This window comes from Rhipicephalus microplus, unplaced genomic scaffold (genome assembly GCF_043290135.1).
Source record: "Rhipicephalus microplus isolate Deutch F79 unplaced genomic scaffold, USDA_Rmic scaffold_1140, whole genome shotgun sequence".
NCBI classification, from domain to species: Eukaryota; Metazoa; Arthropoda; class Arachnida; order Ixodida; family Ixodidae; genus Rhipicephalus; species Rhipicephalus microplus.
In genome coordinates this window covers 1-8,763 of record NW_027465683.1, presented here as the reverse complement: position 1 = coordinate 8,763, position 8,763 = coordinate 1, and the positions used below count along the sequence as shown (strand labels likewise).

Here is an 8,763-nt window from a genome sequence, read left to right as displayed (position 1 = left end):
ACGGAGCCGATTCGGGCACGATATCGGCGTCTTTCCACGTGCTCGCCGGCGACCGTCGCACGAGTACGGTAAACCGCGTCAGCCGGGGCGGAGTTCGGGACGCCGATGCGAAAGTGGGAAGCGCCGCTCGGATCTTCGCCGTTTTTGGAGGAGTCAGTGGCGGCACTCCGGTGAAGCCAAGGTGCGCCAATTCGCGCACGATATCGGCGTCTTTCGACGTGCCCGCCGGCCACCGTCGCACGAGTACGGCAAACCTCGTCTGCCGGGGCGGGGTTTGCGACGCCGACGCAAAAGTGGGAACCGCCGCTCGGATGTTCGCCGTTTTTGGCAGAGTGAGTGCTGGCACTCCGGCGAAGCGAAAGAGCGCGAATGCGCCCACGAAAGTGGCGTGTTTGGACGTGCTTGACGACGACCACCGCAGGAAAACGAAAAACCACGTCAGCCGGGGCGAGCGACCCATGGCGGTCTGGGTGCTTATCGCTGCTATTATAGGGGCACCCCGGCAGACGCAAAAAAAAAAAAAATTTTTTTCGACATTCTTTTTTGCTCGTCGACCTCGGGTGACCCAGGTCGCAGTGGGAGCCGCGCACGAAAGCGGCGTCGCGAGACGGCTTCGCGGTCGCTAGTCGCACGAGCTCGGCAACCGCGTCTGCCGGGGCGGAGTTCGGGACGCCGACGGCTAAGTGGGAACCGCCGCTCGGATGTTCGCCGTTTGTGGCCGAGTGAGTGCTGGCACTCCGGCGAAGCCAAACGGGGCCGATTCCGGCACGATATCGGCGTCTTTCTACGTGCTCGCCGGCGACCGTCGCACGAGTACGGCAAAGTGCGTCTGCCGGGGCGGGGTTTGCGACGCGTACGCAATAGTGAGAACCGTCGCTCGGATGTTCGTCGTCTTTCGCCGAGCCAGTGCTGGCACTCCGGCGAAGCCGAACGGAGCCGATTCGGGCACGATATCGGCGTCTTTCCACGTGCTCGCCGGCGACCGTCGCACGAGTACGGTAAACCGCGTCAGCCGGGGCGGAGTTCGGGACGCCGATGCGAAAGTGGGAAGCGCCGCTCGGATCTTCGCCGTTTTTGGAGGAGTCAGTGGCGGCACTCCGGTGAAGCCAAGGTGCGCCAATTCGCGCACGATATCGGCGTCTTTCGACGTGCCCGCCGGCCACCGTCGCACGAGTACGGCAAACCTCGTCTGCCGGGGCGGGGTTTGCGACGCCAACGCAAAAGTGGGAACCGCCGCTCGGATGTTCGCCGTTTTTGGCAGAGTGAGTGCTGGCACTCCGGCGAAGCGAAAGAGCGTGAATGCGCCCACGAAAGTAGCGTATTTGGACGTGCTTGACGGCGACCGCCGCAGGAGTACGAAAAACCACGTCAGCCGGGGCGAGCGACCCACGGCGGTCTGGGTGCTTATCGCTGCTATTATAGGGGCACCCCGGCAGACGCAGAAAGAAAAAAAAAAATGGGGACATGGCGTGCGTCACCGTGCGGCTTCGCAGCGTTGCCGAAGTCGCCGAGCCCTTCGACTGAGCCGAACGGCGGACAGGGAACGTTGGTCGGCCGTTCTAACCTGTCGGTGCCACGCCGAGACGTCGTTAAGGAAAACCGCGTCGTGGGCCTCTACGACGCCGTCGAGTCGTTGTACGTTTGGTGTCCAGCGTGTCGGCGGCGAGTAGCGGACACGTCGTTCACGACTTCGGTCTTTCGCAGTCGACGCGAACTTGCGGAGAGTCGTGGTGCCTCACGTTTTCGGCAGAAACCGCGGCGGAATTTTCCCGTGCGTGCGCGCACGACCTCGGTGCTGTGCCGTCAGCGTAGTGTTGCACAAACTCGTGGCCTACCCAAGGTGCGGTACGTTTGCGGCCGTATCCTCGGTGGGAATTTCGTGAGTAGGGTCGCAAATTCTACGACCTCGGCGGGTTTGAGAGCGACGTAGACTTGTGGCACGCTCAACATGCCACACGTTTCGGGGCACACCCGCGGTGAAATTTTCTCGAGTACGCTCGTATTAGGGCCCAAGGAGGTCTGGGTACTTATCGCTGCTATTATGTGGGGGTTCTCGTGAGCGGCGTACGCGAAAGCGACCGGGTGTCTGATATGCGGCGGGCTTCGGCCTCGTCAAGCGTGTCCTCGGGTCTGCTCCAGGGGAATCCACGGCAGTCGTCTGCAGCCTCATCCGCTTGATGCGTTAGGGGCTGGTTGTCGGACGGTGCCGTTTTACCACGATATCGAGGTGTGTTCCGTGTCGTCCTCGGGCGATTCAGATGCGAAAGCGCCGAAGACGCGGGCGTGACCCGTCGTCTGGCGGCTTTGCAGTCTCGGCTCCGTTGCTAGTTCCGGCCGGTCCACCGACAGTGCAGCGGGCTTGGGCAACCCGCACGGCGCGACCGAGTCGATGCAACGAAAAAGAGCGAGCATGAACGTGCTTCTTGCCGCACGGCTCCCACTCGTCTTTCGGGAAGGTTGTGCCGTAGCGAGCTCGAACGCCGTCATCTCGGAGTGCAAAATAAGCGTGTTGGGGCGCCTGAAGGTGGCCTCCGCCGCACACAGACTGCGTCCGGCCCGCCGAGGGCGAGGACGGACGCGCAGTCGAACAATTACCTGGTTGATCCTGCCAGTAATCATATGCTTGTCTCAAAGATTAAGCCATGCATGTCTAAGTACATGCCGAAATAAGGCGAAACCGCGAATGGCTCATTAAATCAGTTATGGTTCCTTAGATCGTTTCTTCCTACTTGGATAACTGTGGCAATTCTAGAGCTAATACATGCAGTGAGCCTGGAGCCCTTTGGGTAACGGGTGCTTTTATTAGACCAAGATCGATCGGGTTTCGGCCCGTATTGTGTGGTGACTCTGGATAACTTTGTGCTGATCGCATGGCCACGAGCCGGCGACGTTTCTTTCAAGTGTCTGCCTTATCAACTTTCGATGGTAGGTTACTTGCTTACCATGGTTGTTACGGGTAACGGAGAATCAGGGTTCGATTCCGGAGAGGGAGCCTGAGAAACGGCTACCACATCCAAGGAAGGCAGCAGGCGCGCAAATTACCCACTCCCGGCACGGGGAGGTAGTGACGAAAAATAACAATACGGGACTCTTTTGAGGCCCCGTAATTGAAATGAGTACACTCTAAATCCTTTAACGAGGATCAATTGGAGGGCAAGTCTGGTGCCAGCAGCCGCGGTAATTCCAGCTCCAATAGCGTATACTAAAGCTGCTGCGGTTAAAAAGCTCGTAGTTGGATCTCAGTTCCAGACGAGTAGTGCATCTACCCGATGCGACGGCTCGGACTGAACATCATGCCGGTTCTTTCTTGGTGCACTTCATTGTGTGCCTCGAGATGGCCGGTGCTTTTACTTTGAAAAAATTAGAGTGCTCAACGCAGGCGAGTCGCCTGAATAAACTTGCATGGAATAATAGAACAAGACCTCGTTTCTGTTCTGTTGGTTTTTGGAATACGAGGTAATGATTAAGAGGGACGGACGGGGGCATTCGTATTGCGGCGCTAGAGGTGAAATTCTTGGACCGTCGCAAGACGAACTACTGCGAAAGCATTTGCCAAGAATGTTTTCATTGATCAAGAACGAAAGTCAGAGGTTCGAAGGCGATCAGATACCGCCCTAGTTCTGACCATAAACGATGCCAACCAGCGATCCGCCTGAGTTACTCAAATGACTCGGCGGGCAGCTTCCGGGAAACCAAAGTATTTGGGTTCCGGGGGAAGTATGGTTGCAAAGCTGAAACTTAAAGGAATTGACGGAAGGGCACCACCAGGAGTGGAGCCTGCGGCTTAATTTGACTCAACACGGGAAAACTTACCCGGCCCGGACACTGGGAGGATTGACAGATTGAGAGCTCTTTCTTGATTCGGTGGATGGTGGTGCATGGCCGTTCTTAGTTGGTGGAGCGATTTGTCTGGTTAATTCCGATAACGAACGAGACTCTAGCCTATTAAATAGGTGCGGGGTTCCCAGCACCTTACAACCTTCTTAGAGGGACAAGCGGCTCCTAGCCGCACGAAACAGAGCAATAACAGGTCTGTGATGCCCTTAGATGTCCGGGGCCGCACGCGCGCTACACTGAAGGAAGCAGCGTGTCTTTATCCCTGTCTGAAAAGACTGGGTAACCCGTGGAACTTCTTTCGTGATTGGGATAGGGGCTTGCAATTGTTCCCCTTGAACGAGGAATTCCCAGTAAGCGCGAGTCATAAGCTCGCGTTGATTACGTCCCTGCCCTTTGTACACACCGCCCGTCGCTACTACCGATTGAATGATTTAGTGAGGTCTTCGGACCGATGTCCGGCGCGGCCTTTCGGTTGCGCCGGTCTGTTGGAAAGATGACCAAACTTGATCATTTAGAGGAAGTAAAAGTCGTAACAAGGTTTCCGTAGGTGAACCTGCGGAAGGATCATTAACGGATTGTGAAGGGTGAGCGCCTCAGCTGCGTCTGCGCCCGACACTTTCTGCCGCTGACCCCGTTTGGACGCGGGGTCGGCTTTTCCCCACGGGGCTGCCTGAATGTGGAGCGGCACCCCGTGACAAATTGTTGCGCCCAGCGGACGCCAACACCGCGACCTTGGACGGTCGGCCAGGTGGCGGACGCGGGTACAAACGGCGCAACGCACTCATAGGTCGGCTTTCGACCCGCCACTGCACCGTGGCTCGAAGCGCTCGAAATGCGCGACCCGACCGCTGCGGGACCGCCTAGTACTGTAAACAGGAGCGGCGGAGCGCGAACGGCGAGTCGTGGTTACGTCGGTAGAAGGCGAGGCTGCGCGTTCCCGAAACGCCAGCCGAGTGCCCTCCCGACCGTTCGAGCGTGCAAGAACGAGACCCGACAATCGCGCGGCGACTGCCAAGTACGAGAGGAACGGCACAAGCGTCGGCGGTCGGTCAAGGAACTGGCGATGTGACGGGTCCGCTGTGCACCAGTGCATACCGTCCCGCCGTCCGCGGCAAGCGCCTCCGCGTCCTCGGGTGACGGAGGCTGCCGGTCGGTTCTTGCAGGCGAGGGATCTCGCTGGCACCGGTTCGCGTTGACGCGCGGCCGGTCATGGCACGGCGATGCGACGGCCGAGGTGCGCAGTACTCGATGGAGGAACCGCACGCTCCGATGACCGTCCCGCCCTCCGCGGCGTATGCGTACCGACCGTAATGGTTGCAGCAGCGCCGGCCGGCTTTTGAATTCGCCACACGAAACACGGTGCGAGATCGCGGTTAGGGGAGCGTCGACGTTGCCAGGCGTTTTGCTTGCTGCCGAGGGAAAGGCGGCACGGCCACGTCGCGCTCGTCGCGATTAGCGGGTCTGCGCGCTTTGGGAAGGTGCCGCAACGACTTGCCGAAAGAGGAAGCACGGAAGAACGAGGGACTTGGACGTCCCGACAATTGAACGCACTTGCGGCCAGGCCCTTGCTGGCTTCGTTCTTCCGCCTCGAGTAGGCTCGTACGCGGCTCCGGCGCCGAAAGTGGTCCTTGGCACCGACTTCGGTGGACGTGGGAAGTGCCGCGCAAGTACGGCGCGCCTGGCTCCACCTGTTGGCTAAAGTAGGCAGCCGGATCGGCATTTTGGTGTGCGGTGGCAAACCGTGGATGCGAAAAAAGCTTGTGCGATTTCGTGGAACAAAAAGCGGGGGTCCCCCTTTTTATGCGGAGGAGACCGACCCGCCCGCCGTGGTGAACCGCGACGCCACGGTAAAAACGGGAGAGGCTTGTCGATGGGACCGTGCATCCCGCGCTCCACGGAGGCCGGGAGGCGGCCGCCCGAGGAAATGTGTAGCCGTCGAGGCCCGCATCTGCGTGCACTCTTATCCAAATGGGTGTACCGCAGGCATTTTCTGGTTAGGCGGGCCAATGAGAGCGAGCACACAACGATACCTACGGGTCCGGCTTGGAGAACCGGCTTCGACGCCTCCCGAGTATTTATAGAGGGGTGGACCACGAAAGCACTCGCAAGTAGCGGAAGCGAAACGCCGTCCGAAACACACCGTTTGCTCGATTTGCGGCAGCCGAAAAAGGCGCGGCAGAGTTTTGGAGTCCAAGCGTGCGCTGAAAAGCGCCCTTCTTGGCCACTGTTTGGCCGAGTGCCAGAAACGTTTGGTTTTGACTGTACGGAATTGAACAAACACTTTTTCACGACTCTAAGCGGTGGATCACTCGGTTCTCGGGTCGATGAAGAACGCAGCCAGCTGCGAGACTTGGTGTGAATTGCAGGACACACTGAGCACTGATTCTTTGAACGCACATTGCGGCCTTGGGTCTTCCCTTGGCTTCGTCTGTCTGAGGGTCGGATCACATATCAAGAGAGCCTTCGGCGCACAAGGGAACGTGAGCCGTCGACTCGTTTTGACCGCGTCGGCAACACGGACAGCACGCTGAACACCTCACAGCGAGCGCCAACAGCGGCCACTCAAGGGCGAGACGGTGGCGACCGTCGTGCCAGAGCCCAACCGAAACGGGGGCGACCGACTGCATTGAGGATGTGGCACCTCGTTGAGACCGCCGCAGGACTTCGAGTCGGAAGGAAGCCTGCAGGGAAAGTGCGGTCGAGGTTGCGTACTCCTCTCTGCGACCGGGCGCGCAAGAGCTGCGAGAGCCACGGACGCGCAACTTTAACGCACGGTAAACACGAGGAGCGAAAGCCGGCCAGCAAAGCTTCTCCAGCCGTGCGCAAAGTGCGCGAGATCGCAGCCTTGCGTTGCGCTTGTTGCCCTCGAAGTAAGCAGGGTGTCCCGTAGACCGGGCGCTCGAACACGCTGCGGGGCCGTGCCTCCTCCAGGCTTTGCCGCGCGAACAGGGAACGTTCGCGCGCAAAGCGCAGGGAGGTGAGGAGGCTGCGCCCGACGTTTGCGGTTCGCTGCGTACGCGGTTGATGCGGAGAGCACGGCGCGACGACTTGCCGCGAAGCGGAAAAAGTCTCCCGCACGAGTTGGCGAAACGTTGGCGAAGCTTAAGGCGTTCTCGTCGTAGTCCGCCGTCGGTCTAAGTGCTTCGCAGTTCCCGTCCCGTTCAAAAAACTGGGCCACTCCAGTTGGGGCGGGGGCGACGCTACACGAGACGATGCCTCTCGCCAGGCTGCGTGGCTGCCCTTGCGGCGGCGGCGACTGGCCTCGGCGGTGTTTGGGCTTTCGACACGGTCGTTTATCACGCAACTGCTCGGACGACGCACGCGCGCAGCGGAATGCCGCTTGCCAGCCTTGTGAAGATGTGACCCTGTACAGGGTTGCGGGCGCACTTGGTAGGGCGTCGTACTCGGTTCGCGATGGGTTTACGAACGTGTCCCGTCACTTCCACGTCACACCGGTTGTGCGCCGCACGCGTGCAGCGGGGAAGCCGATTGCCAGCCTTGTGAAGAAGTGGCCCTGTACAGGGTTGCGGGCGCACTTGGTAGGGCGAGCGCACGCGGTCGTGCAGGAAGTTGATGGAAGCGAATGTATCCGCTGTCGACCTCAGATCAGGCGAGACAACCCGCTGAATTTAAGCATATCACTAAGCGGAGGAAAAGAAACCAACAGGGATTCCCCGAGTAGCTGCGAGCGAAACGGGACCGAGCCCAGCACCGAATCCCCCGTCCTTGCAGGCGGTCGGGAAATGTGGTGTATGGGAGGCGACGTTCTCGGGTGTTTGCGACGGTGCAAGTCCCCCTGACAGGGGCTTGTCCCAGAGTGGGTGCCAGGCCCGTCTCCGCCGTTGCGCGCCCGGGATGGAGCCTCCCGTGAGTCGGGTTGCTTGAGAGTGCAGCCCTAAGTGGGTGGTAAACTCCATCTAAGGCTAAATACGACCGAGAGACCGATAGTTCACAAGTACCGTGAGGGAAAGTTGAAAAGAACTTTGAAGAGAGAGTTCAAGAGTACGTGAAACCGCTTAGAGTAAAACGGGTGGGCCCTCGAAGCTCGAAAGCGGTGGGATTCAGTCTCCGGACGATCGCGGAGCCGGCGGCGTCAGGTAAACGGTCCCCTTCGGGGGACTGTTCCGGCTGCTGGCACGCAGACGCGGTCTCCGGGGTGCGCACTTCCCACCGCCGGTAGGACGCCGCGACGGACGCGGGTCAAAGGGAACAAGCACGACTTTGAGTCCGGCAGTGGAGGTGACCTGCCCGTCTCTTCGGAGACGGCACGCGGGAGTTATACCACGCCGTGCACGAAAAGTTCGTCACCCCGTCCAGGCCCCATGGGCTTCTCCCGGTTGTCGGGAGGCCCGAACGATGACGCCCTCCGGAAACGGAGCGGAGAACCCGCTGGGCAAGCTTGTCGTCTCCTGCTGTCCGGGTTGGTCCCGCGGCGGCGGGTTGGCCGGCGAGAAGCCTCTGCGAGCGGGGCTATTCTCCCGCGGAGGCGCTATCGTGGTTTGCGGCGAGTAGGTCGGTAACCCACCCGACCCGTCTTGAAACACGGACCAAGGAGTCTAACATGTGCGCGAGTCAATGGGTCTCCCGAAACCCAATGGCGCAATGAAACGTGAAGGCCCCTAGCGGGCTGCGTTGCGATCCCGGACCGCACAGGGGTCCGATAAAGGGCGCAGCAACGGCCCGTCCCAGGCGCTCACACGTCGCCGGGGCGGAGCGAGAGCGCACACGTTGGCACCCGAAAGATGGTGAACTATGCCCGGGCAGGACGAGGCCAGAGGAAACTCTGGTGGAGGTCCGAAGCGATTCTGACGTGCAAATCGATCGTCCGATCCGGGTATAGGGGCGAAAGACCAATCGAACCATCTAGTAGCTGGTTCCCTCCGAAGTTTCCCTCAGGATAGCTGGCGCTCGATGGGAGAGCAGTCA

The 8,763-nt window shown here is 60.0% G+C and overlaps 2 non-coding genes across 2 annotated transcripts; both read left to right on the top strand.

Moving 5' to 3' along the window:
* Positions 1-2,592: 2,592 nt before the first annotated feature.
* Positions 2,593-4,407, top strand: LOC142796122 (small subunit ribosomal RNA). Its single transcript, XR_012893563.1, has one exon. It is a non-coding gene; the product is annotated as a small subunit ribosomal RNA (ribosomal RNA).
* A 1,719-nt stretch (positions 4,408-6,126) lies between these two features.
* Positions 6,127-6,279, top strand: LOC142796121 (5.8S ribosomal RNA). Its single transcript, XR_012893562.1, has one exon. It is a non-coding gene; the product is annotated as a 5.8S ribosomal RNA (ribosomal RNA).
* Positions 6,280-8,763: the final 2,484 nt, after the last annotated feature.